The sequence below is a fragment of the Bos indicus x Bos taurus genome, chromosome 8, assembly GCF_003369695.1.
Source record: "Bos indicus x Bos taurus breed Angus x Brahman F1 hybrid chromosome 8, Bos_hybrid_MaternalHap_v2.0, whole genome shotgun sequence".
Lineage (NCBI taxonomy): Eukaryota > Metazoa > Chordata > Mammalia > Artiodactyla > Bovidae > Bos > Bos indicus x Bos taurus.
The window spans coordinates 76821347-76832646 of record NC_040083.1 but is presented as its reverse complement, the minus strand read 5'-3'; positions in this window follow the sequence as shown (position 1 = coordinate 76832646).

Here is an 11300-nt window from a genome sequence, read left to right as displayed (position 1 = left end):
CTTGTTTGTCTTGCCTTTTTTGTAGAAAGAAAAAGATGTCTTCAATTTACTTTGAGTAATCATGTCTTTTAAAGACTACTGGAATTGATTGACCCCCAGATTTTCCTACACTTGAGATTATTTTTCATTAATTTTTTTGTTTCCTCAGTTAAATTCTGTGTGTATATACTATATTGTGTGTTAGAAAGAGAACCAACTGGGACATCAGGTAACTTGGGCTTTTGCTTGCTCTTTTTGGTTCTTGACTATTATTTGGAGTCAGGGCATCATGACTGAAAGTGGTGGTGAGGCCTGTGTGAGGCCTGATTCTTTAGAATCACCCACCTAGGTGATTCTAAAGAACCTTTTAGTTGTCGCCCTGGTGTGATTTTTTGTTGCTGTTTGTTTCTGATATGTTCATCTTAGATTTGAATATCTTTTAAGGAGTTTAAGATACTTAAAATTCTCCAAAGCCTTAAACAAAAAAACCCTCCTAAAATACTGTAGACTTAAATTGTTCTCATATTGGGTTGAGTGGTGAAAATAACATTTCAGGATTTTATTTCCCAAGTGGAATACTTATGATCCTACACAAATTTTAGCAAATGAGATAAATGACAACTGGCCTCTGTGTATTCAGAATTAGTGTTTCAGACTTGGCCTCAATGTAGTCATGAAAGGAGTTTTTTGTTTGAGAAACATTATTACCATGTTAATTTAGTAGACAAATTACAACAAAATAGGACCGATAAAAATGCTACTAACATTAGTGATAAAAGAACCTGGAGCACATGTCTGTGTCCTTGTGCAAAACAAGTTTATGTTGTTAAGGCAGAGAAATACGTGCATATCTGCTTCCTCTCTTAACATTAAACATGTTGATTAAGTCAATAAGTCCTGCATTAAGGAAACCTTTATAATACAGCTTTGTCCTATTCTCTACTGTCCTTTTCACTTAACTGTTCTCAGTAGATCCAGTGAAAACACACTTGGGGAAAATTATACTTGGCAAATGTCTGCTTCTGTAGTATTGCACATGATATTCTCTCCTTTGGAATTTCATCTGTCTTCTTTGGCTTATATAAAGGGTACTGTGCCTCTGGGGTCAGTTTTGTAGGTTTCCTAAACTTGGCTAACCAGTTGATATACTCTGCAATGTTAACTGCTGCATTCTGCTTCTCTCATTCACTTACACTTTGGAGGATTTTTTTTTGTTTGTTTTTCTGCTCTTGAAATCTTCTTGGCAGTTACTTAAGTAACATGAAGTGGTTCTCCTCAACTTTTTTGTATCTTTCCTCTAGTCAACCATATGCAGCCATTTTGCTTCAGAAGGTGAACATTTATTGAACATCTGTTGAGTAACAGGTTCTTTTCTAGTTGCTCAAAGCATAGGAGTAAATAAAGTTCTGTCCATATGGGGTTTACATAGTGGAATGTAGGGAAACAGTAAACAAAACACATATATGGCCTGTTAGGTAGTGATAAGTGCTTTGGTGAAAAACTAAGATTAAGGAGACTAGTTAAGGAAGAACGTATTTTATTTTATATAGGGTAGTCAGAAAAGGCCTCAATGAAAAGGTGACATGTAACTAGAGACTTGAAGAATATCTGGGAGGGTGAACAGCTTTTCAGGAAGAGAGGCAGCTAATGAAAATGTGATGTAATGTGAATGTTCTGAGTGTGTATCTAGAACCCAGGCAGTTCAGTGTGATGGTCAAGGTGAGCTAGGGAGAAAGTGGTATAGGGATTGATGGGAGAGATGGGGACAGGTAAGTGGTGCAGGTGTTTGATGTGCAGAGCTTAATGCCCTAAAATTTTTGTGTCCCACCCTTAGAGTTTCTGATTTGCTAGTCCTGGGCTTGGAGGAGAATTTTCATTTCTAACAAGTTCCCCGGTAAGTAAGAACCATTGAACCAGGGTGGAAGCAGAGAGACTGTTAGGATTTCAGAGTTAATACCAGCTTGGGTTGGAGTGGTAGCAGTGACGGTAGTAAGAAATTGTAGTCAAATTCTAGTAAGAAATTGGGGTATGTTTTGAAGGCAGAGCCAGTAGGTTTTACTGATGAATAAAAGTGTGAGAGTTGAGAACAAGAGAGATGCCAAGCAAAGTGAACAGGGTGCATATGGGTTGGGGTGTATGTCAGAAGTCTAGTTTTGATGTGTTAAGTGAGATGTACTTGATTAGATATATAATTAGAGATAATGAGAAGGCAGCATGAGGAGAGGTTCAGGCTACAGACAAGTTATACAGCCGCCAGTGTATATAGATAGTATTTAAAGCCAAGGATGAGGTCTCTGGTTCTCAACCAGAAACTACAAAGGGGGGCTTTTGACAATGTCTAGAGAGACCTTTTTGACATCATAGTTAAGGCTACTGTTGGCATGTAATGAGTAGAGGTTAAGGATGCCACTGAATGTTGTCTGATGCACAGAGCAGCCTCCCACAGCAAAGATATCTGGTTTCAAAATGTGAATAGTGCCAAGGTTGAGAAATCCTCACTAGATGAATTTTAGAGCATGTTGATAAACACACTTTGGGAAGATTTGAGTCCTGGTTTGCTGTTAACTTCAGCTTAGAGAGATGAGAGTAAACCAGCAAAGGACATGGACAGGCAGGTAGGCTGAAAGCTTGTGGAAAATTTTTTCACAAGTAGAAAGATGGTAAAGAAGTGTGTTGAATGCTGTTGCCTTTAAGTACTCATCTTGGATTGACTATTAACCTATGGATTTAGTAAAGGGAAGGACCTCTATGTCTATAATAGGAGTTTTAAAATGTGATTAGGGTAAAATTCTGATTAGAATGAACCTGGAAAATATCAGGATACACAGAATTTTGAAGTAAAGAGAATCCAGAGAAATGGGGAACAGCAGCTGGGGTCGCTAAGAGTCGGACACGACTGAGCGACTTCACTTTGACTTTTTACTCTCATGCACTGGAGAAGGAAATGGCAACCCACTCCAGTATTCTTGCCTAGAGAATCCCAGGGACGGGGGAGCCTGGTGGGCTGCCGTCTATAGGATTGCACAGGGTTGGACACGACGGAAGCGACTTAGCAGCAGCAGCTGTGGTGAGGGAGGTGGTGGCAGTGTAGAGGAGGTTTGCCTTTTGTGTTCTGTTAAGATGGGAAGTTGTGTGTGTATGTGTAAGGGGACTCTATTTTGGGGGAGAATATGGAGTAATTGTTTTCTACCAAAAACTATAAAGAAAAAGTTAACCATCACCTTTGATCCCTGGAATAAATTTGACTATAGATCTAGATAAGCACACACACATTTGTTGTATGGGCTACAGTGCGAGGGAGAGGATTTCTCTGTCTTTCAAACCATCATTTTCCTCAGCTAGGTAGCTAGCAGCCTTTCCTTGTCAGTAGGAGTGGTCCCTTCCCAGCCCATCTGAACTGCTATTTATGGTCAACCCTTTTGGAAATAGAGGAAAAACATCTCTTTCCAACACCTTTATGCTGGTGAGACTGAATATAATAAGGTGGAGATTTTTTCCAGAGCTGAGGTAGTAATGAACACATTCTCATCTCAGTTTGTAATTCCAGTTTATAAGGTGTTAACATTTGTGCCTCAACTCCTTAACCTGTCCCAGAGCCACAATCCAATCTGTCTTGCTTACCACTCTATGAACTAGGCATTTATGGGAGTTCCTGGTATATTTTCCCTCAGAAGGCCAAAGCTGAATGTGGGGGCTAATTCTTTCATGAGATATATAGTAGCTGTATATTCAAACTAATTTTTTTTTTTTTTTTTTAAAGCTATTCAGACCCATTCTCCGCACCTAATTTCTAGAGCGGGAAGGAAATTTCCAGTGTGTTGTGGTTATTTAATGCTTCATAACAAACTATCCCACAGCACAGGGGCTTAGAACAAAAATCAGTCATTAATTTTATTCATGATTGAGCACTTTGGCAAGGATTGGTGAATACTGCTGGAGCAAATTGGGTCTGGAGAATTTACTTTCAAGAGAGCTTATTCCCTTAGCTATCTTAATTACTATGTACTTTCATCTGGGAGTGCAGTTGGGGGGGTCTCAGTTCGTCTCCACCTGGGCCTTTCTACAAGAGCTACTTGTGCTTCCTCACAAATGGTGGATAGGTTTCAAGGGCATGTATTTCAAGGAAAAATGAAAGCTGTCAGTTTTTAAAGGTGTGCACCCCCATCCCCCAAACTGGCCCAGTGTCATTTCTCTTGTATTCTACTGGTCGAGCTTAACTTGCCCAGATTTAAGGCTCATAGGCCCCAAACTGTTTGATGAGTAGAATGTCACAGAATTTGTGATCATCTTAATCCGCAGTACACCATCATGCCAGAAGGGGGAAAATGTTGGAGGAGCACATTTTTGTTCCTCAGTATTCACTCTTTTCCAAAGGAGAAGTGGTGACTTGACTGCTTACTGAATATTGTAGAAGGAACAGGATACACTTGACTGAGCCCCTGTTCTTTGGGAAACAGTCTTCCCAAAGGAAGCATGCATTGTAATTGGCTGTCTTAGCAAATGGTAATAAGGTTAGTGGGAAAGCTCTTGTGGGGAATGCCTGCGGTTTTCATTTTTGCTTTAAAAAAAAAATATATATATATATATATATATAAAACAAATTTTACTGTTGTAACCATTTAAAAATCTATAGTTCAGTGGTATTTAAGTACATTCACAGTGTTGTGCAACCATCACAATCATCCAAAACTTCATCACCCCAAGAGGAAACCCCAAAGCCATTAAGAAATCACTCATTATTCCCCCCTTAGCCCAGCCCCTGGCAACCACTTGTCTGTTTTCTGTCTTCTATGCATTTACCTATTTTGGATGTTTCATAGAAATGTAATTATGTAATACAGGCAATACCTCAGAGATAGCATGGGTTCAGTTCCAGACCGCCTTCATAGAGCCAATAACACAATAAAGTGAGTCACACACAGTGTTTGTCTTTCCAGTGCATATAAAAGTCATGCTCACACTATAGTGTAGTCTGTTAAATGCACACTAGTGTTAATGTCTAAAAAACGATGTATATACCTTAATTAAAATATTGCTAAAAATGCTATCTGTGCCTTCAGTGAGTCATAATCGTTTTTCTGGTGGAGGGTCTTGTCTCGATGTTGGGGCTGCTGATTGGTTAGGGTGGTGGCTGCTGAAGGTTTTGGGGTGGCTGTGGAAGTTTCTTAAAACAAGACAGCAATGAGGTTTGCCGCATTGACTCTTCCTTTTCACAAGTGATGAACTTCCTTTCACAGTTGAACTTCTTTCAAAATTGGAATCAGTCCTCTCAAATCCTGCCACAGCTTTACCAACTAATATATGCTATACTGAACACTTTGTTGTCATTTCAACAGTCTTCTCGGTTTCTTCACCAGGACTACTACACAGATCACATTTCAAAAAATCATTTTCTTTGTTCCTCCATCGAAAGCAACTACTTATTCATTAAAGTTTTATTGGGAGATAGCAGACATTTGGCCACATCTTCAGGCTTCACTTCTAGTTCTCTTGCCATTTCCACCACATCTGCAGTTACAAAGACCACTGATCACAGATCACCATAACAAATACAGTAATAACTGAGAACAATTGAAACATTTCAAGAACTACCAAAATGTGACACAGAGACATGAACAAATGCTGTTGGAAAAATGGCACTGGAAGGCTTGCTGGACAGAGTTGCCACAAATTTTCATTTTGTTAAAAAAAAAAAGTATTTTCAAAGGACAATAAAGTTACAGTAAAACGAGGTGTGCCTTTATGTGGTCTTTTATGTCAGGTTTCTTATCACGTTTTCAAGGTTCGTTCATGTTGTAGCATGTGTCAGCGCTTCATTCCCTTTCATGGCTGAATAATACTCTATTTTATGGCCATACCACATTTATTCATTCATCTGTTGATGGACACATCACTTAGATATTATGAATAATGCTGTTATAACACAAGTAAGTATTTGTTTGAGTCTGTTTTTAATTCATTTGGATATCTACCTAGAGTGGAATTGTTGGGTCATATGATAGTTTTTAACTTTTTTGAGGAACTTCCTATTTTCCACAGCAGCTGTACTATTTTACATTCCCATCAGCAAGGTGTGTTTTCCAATTTTCTCTACCTCCTTGGCAACACTTAACCATTTTCTGTTTTTCTTGGTTTTGTTTCAGACTTCAGCCATTCTGCTGAGTGTTGGATGGTTATCTCATTGTGGTTTGGTTTGTATCTCCCTAATGAGTTAATGATGATGAGCATCTTTTCTTGTGCTTTATTGGCTGTTTGTACATCTTCTTCAGAGAAAGGTCTTTTCAAGTCCTTTGCCTTTTGAAAATATTTGTTGTTGAGTTGTGGGAGTTTTTAAAATATATTCTGGATATTAAACCCTTTCAGTTACAGATTGTCTTTTCACTTCTTGATAATGCCCTTTGTACAAAAGTTTTAAATTTTTAAAGTCAAGTTTTTCCTTTGTTGCTCCTGATTTTGGTGCCATATATAAGAATTCATTCCCAATCCAAGGTCATGGAGGTTTTCCTCTATATTTTCTTCCGTTTTATGGATTTAGCTATTATGTACAGGTCATTCATTGATCCATTTGAATTGGTCCCATTGTTCTGGATTTGCAAAGAGTAGACAGGAGTTGGGTTTTTTCTTTTTTCCCCCATTTCTGTCCCTCTCTTTTAAGAAAAAGAGAAGTATGCCTCAAAGAGAACATGATAGGTATTAAAATGTAGCTGGTTGTAGACCATGCTCTTGGCCCGTCTTGTTTTTCCCAAAAGAGTCTTCAAGTTCTTCATTTTCCTCTTCTCATTTCTGTTTCCAGTACTACCCAATATGACCTCCCATCTTCTAGTTTCTGGATCAAAGTGTGATATGTTTCATATTCAGGCACTAAACTTACAGTCTTGTGTACAAACTCTGAGCACTGATCCCAGCCATAATGTGGCACTATTGTAAGCCTAGCATAAAATATTAAGCAGGCAGTGGGTGCAAAGCAGCCTGGAGATGGCATGTGGGTGAAATCTGTAGTAGAAAGTATGTTTGTGATAGGGTTCCCTGCTAGCACGTGAAGAATCTGCCTGCAATGCAGGAGACACTGGTTCAATCCCTGGATGGGGAATATCCCCTTTTCCCACCCTCACTGCCCCCTGGTGGGCTACAGTCCAAAGAGTTGGATACAACTGAATGACAGAGCACATGTGTTTTTGTTAAGGATTCTTTTTCAAGTGACAAAGACTTGAAACATTGATTAGACTGTGAGGCATGTGGAGGGGATAGCTTTGTGGAAATCCTCAACAAATTTAGGAGATAATTAAGGGGCTGTAGAACATGTTAATCTTCGAAGAGGAGGTGGTAATTCTCAACCTTGGCTTCACATCAGTCAGCTAAGAAGACTGTTGAAATCATAGAGAGTCTGTTCTCATATTACTGTGAAATTATGTTAGAGATCAATATCAAAAGATAGTTGACAGGGGATATATGTATACCTATGGCTGATTCATGTTGAGGTTTGACAGAAAACAACAAAATTCTATAAAGCTGTTATCCTTCAATAGAATTAAAAAAAAAAAGATTAAAATTACTGTCCTGCCCCCCCCCCCCCAAAAAAAAGATACTTGAAAGTAACCCCATATTTTCAGTGCAGTGTCACATTTAACAAGAGAGATCTTAGGCTTAGCCATCAAAAGTTTCAGTAAATTTAGAAGACAAAAAACAGAGGGTGGTTGCAGAGAAGAAAGCATTTAAATGAGAAATTAATATCAAGGATACCTTAAAAAAGCTCATGTACTTGGAAATTAAATGTCCACTTTTAAATGAGTATATCTAAGAAGCCATTACAAGGAAAATTAGAAAATATTTGTAATAGAATAAAAATGAAGAGAATTTACCATACTTTGTTGCATGCAGCTGAAACTGCTCAATTAAATACAAATTGGAGTCTTGAATAATGTATGAAAACAAATGACAGTAGCATAAAACTTTGTGAGATTTGAAGAAAATCTGTACTTAATAGTGTCACATTAATTTCCTTTTTTTAAACAACAATAATTTCTTTATATTCTCACAACTGGATTAGAAGTTTTAAGCCTCATTTAAATTTTTTTAAATTAAAATACTGAGATAATACTTTCTAGACTTTGGCAGTAATACTAGATGCCAAAATACATGAGAGTATATATCAGATTTCTGAGTGAATATGAATTAGGGATCTAGCATTCTATTCATACTAAGTCAAACAAGTGGAATCAAAATGTCAAATTTTTTAAATTTGACTAAATAGGCAAAAATTGATAAATTTTATAGAATATATGTATTATACATACTATATACACACATGTATACAAAAGCTTTTCTACTGTGCTTGGTAAAGGCTTGAGAAAAAACATCAAAAGATGGAGAAATTGGAAAACAAACTAAATGAAACGGGAACACTGAATATGAAACAAACTAGATAAAAGATCATCACACAGTCCAGTTTTTAAACATGGCTGTTCATTAAAAATACATCTGGAGCTTTGGAGAACAACAGCAGTACCTGGTCATTTGTATTTTTCAAAAAATTCCAAGATAATTCTGATATGTATCTGGATTTTAAGAAATGATTATAGTTTTTCTATTAAATGGTAGTTTTAGTGATCATTGAGAGTCCCTTGGACTGCAAGGAGATCCAACCAGTCCATCCTAAAGGAGATCAGTCCTGAGTGTTCATTGGAAGGACTGATGTTGAAGCTGAAACTCCAATACTTTGGCCACCTGAAGCAAAGAGCTGACTCATTTGAAAGGACCCTGATGCTGGGAAAGATTGAAGGCAGGAGGAAAAGGGGTCGACAGAGGATGAGATGGTTGGATGGCATCACTGACTCAATGGAGATGATTTTGAGTAAGCTCCGGGAATTGGTGATGGACAGGGAGGCCTGGTGTGCTCTGGTCCATGGGGTCACGAAGAGTCGGACACGACTGAGCAACTGAACTGAACTGACCTTAGTGACAGTTCTATTATTTTCTGTTGACTAATCATGATATGGGCTTCCCTGGTGGCTCAGACGGTAAAGCGTCTGCCTGCAATGTGGGTGACCTAGGTTCGATCCCTGGGTTGGGAAGATCCCCTGGAGAGGGAAATGGCAACCCACTCCAGTACTCTTGCCTGGAAAATTCCACAGACAGGAGCCTTGTAGGCTACGGTCCATGGGGTCGCAGAGTCAGACATGACTGAGTGACTTCACTTCAATCGATACAATTTTTGTATTCAGCAAAAATGACAATAGTAGAAGATGTTTATCAGTGTTTACAATCAATAGCTAGACAAAAAATAAAAGATCATTACTTTTGCAAGCCATAATGGAAACATGATTAACCTAACTATAAAATAATTATATATTTTGAGGGGCTAAGTAGAGTGATGTGGTAAGTGGAAGTGCATACATGTACATGTTTTCATCCACCCAGCCAGTCTATCTTGGTTCTTGCATTTAATCCATTTACACTTAAGGTAATTACCTTATCAATATGTATGATCCTATTACCATTTTCTTAATCATTTTGGGTTTATTTTGTGTAGGTTTTTTTCTTTCTCTTGTGTTTCCTGCTTAAAGAAGTTCCTTTAGCATTTGTTGTAAAGCTGGTTTGGTGGTACTGAATTCTGTTAACTTTTGCTTGTCTGTAAAGCTTTTGAGTTCTCTGTCAAATCTGAACGAGAGTGTTAATGGGTAGAGTATTCTCGGTTGTAGGTTCTTCCCTTTCATCACTTTAAATATATAATGCCATTCCCTTCTGGCTTGTAGAGTTTCTATTGAGAAATCAGCTGATAACCTTACAGGAGTTGCCTTGTATTTTGTCGTTTTTCCCCTGTTGTTTTTAATATTTTATCTTTGTCTTTAGTTTTTGTCAGTTTGATTAGTATATGTCTTGGTGTGTTCCTCTTTGGGTTTATCCTGCCTGGGACTCTCTGTGTTTCCTGGACTTGGTTGACTATTTCCTTTCCCATGTTAGGGAAGTTTTCAGCTATTCTCTTCAAATATTTTCTTAGGTCCTTTCTCTCTTCTCCTTATTGGACCCCTGTAATACAAATGTTAGAACTGGACATGGAACAATAGACTGGTTCCAAATAGGAAAAGGAGTATGTCAAGGCTGTATATTGTCACCCTGCTTATTTAACTTATATGTAGAGTACATCATGAGAAACGCTGGACTGGAAGAAACACAAGCTGGAATCAAGATTGCCGGGAGAAATATCAATAACCTCAGATATGCAGATGACACCACCCTTATGGCAGAAAGTGAAGAGGAACTAAAAAAGCCTCTTGATGAAAGAGAAAGTGGAGAGTGAAAAGTTGGCTTAAAGCTCAACATTCAGAAAACGAAGATCATGGCATCTGGTCCCATCACTTCATGGGAAATAGATGGGGAAACAGTGGAAACAGTGTCAGACTTTATTTTTTGGGGCTCCAAAATCACTGCAGATGGTGACTGCAGCCATGAAATTAAAACACGCTTACTCCTTGGAAGGAAAGTTATGACCAACCTAGATAGCATATTCAAAAGCAGAGATATTACTTTGCCAACAAAGGTCTGTCTAGTCAAGGCTATGGTTTTTCCAGTGGTCATGTATGGATGTGAGAGTTGGACTGTGAAGAAAGCTGAGCGCCGAAGAATTGATGCTTTGAACTGTGGTGTTGGAGAAGACTCTTGAGAGTCCCTTGGACTGCAAGGAGATCCAACCAGTCCATTCTGAAGGAGATCAGCCCTGGGATTTCTTTGGAAGGAATGATGCTAAAGCTGAAACTCCAATACTTTGGCCACCTCATGCAAAGAGTTGACTCATTGGAAAAGACTCTGATGCTGGGAGGGATTGTGGGCAGGAGGAGAAGGAGACGACAGAGGATGAGATGGCTGGATGGCATCACTGACTCGATGGACATGAGTCTGAGTGAACTCCGGGAGTTGGTGATGGACAGGGAGGCCTGGCGTGCTGCGATTCATGGGGTCGCAAAGAGTCGGACACGACTGAGCGACTGAACTGAACTGAATTCAAATGTTGTTGTGTTTAATGTTGACCCAGAGGTCTCTTAGGCTGTCTTCATTTCTTTGTTTTGCAGCCATGATTTCCACCATTCTGTCCTCCAGGTCATTTACCCATGCTTCTATCTCAGTTATTCTGCTGTTGATTCCTTCTAGTGTATTACTCATCTCTGTCCTTTAGTTCTTGTATGTCTTTGTTAAACATTTCTTGAATCTTCATCATTGTTTTCCCAATATCCTGGATCATCTTCACTATCAGTATTCTGAATTCTTTTCCTGGAAGGTTGCCTATCTCTACTTCATATAGTTTTTCTGGGGTTTTATCTTGTTCC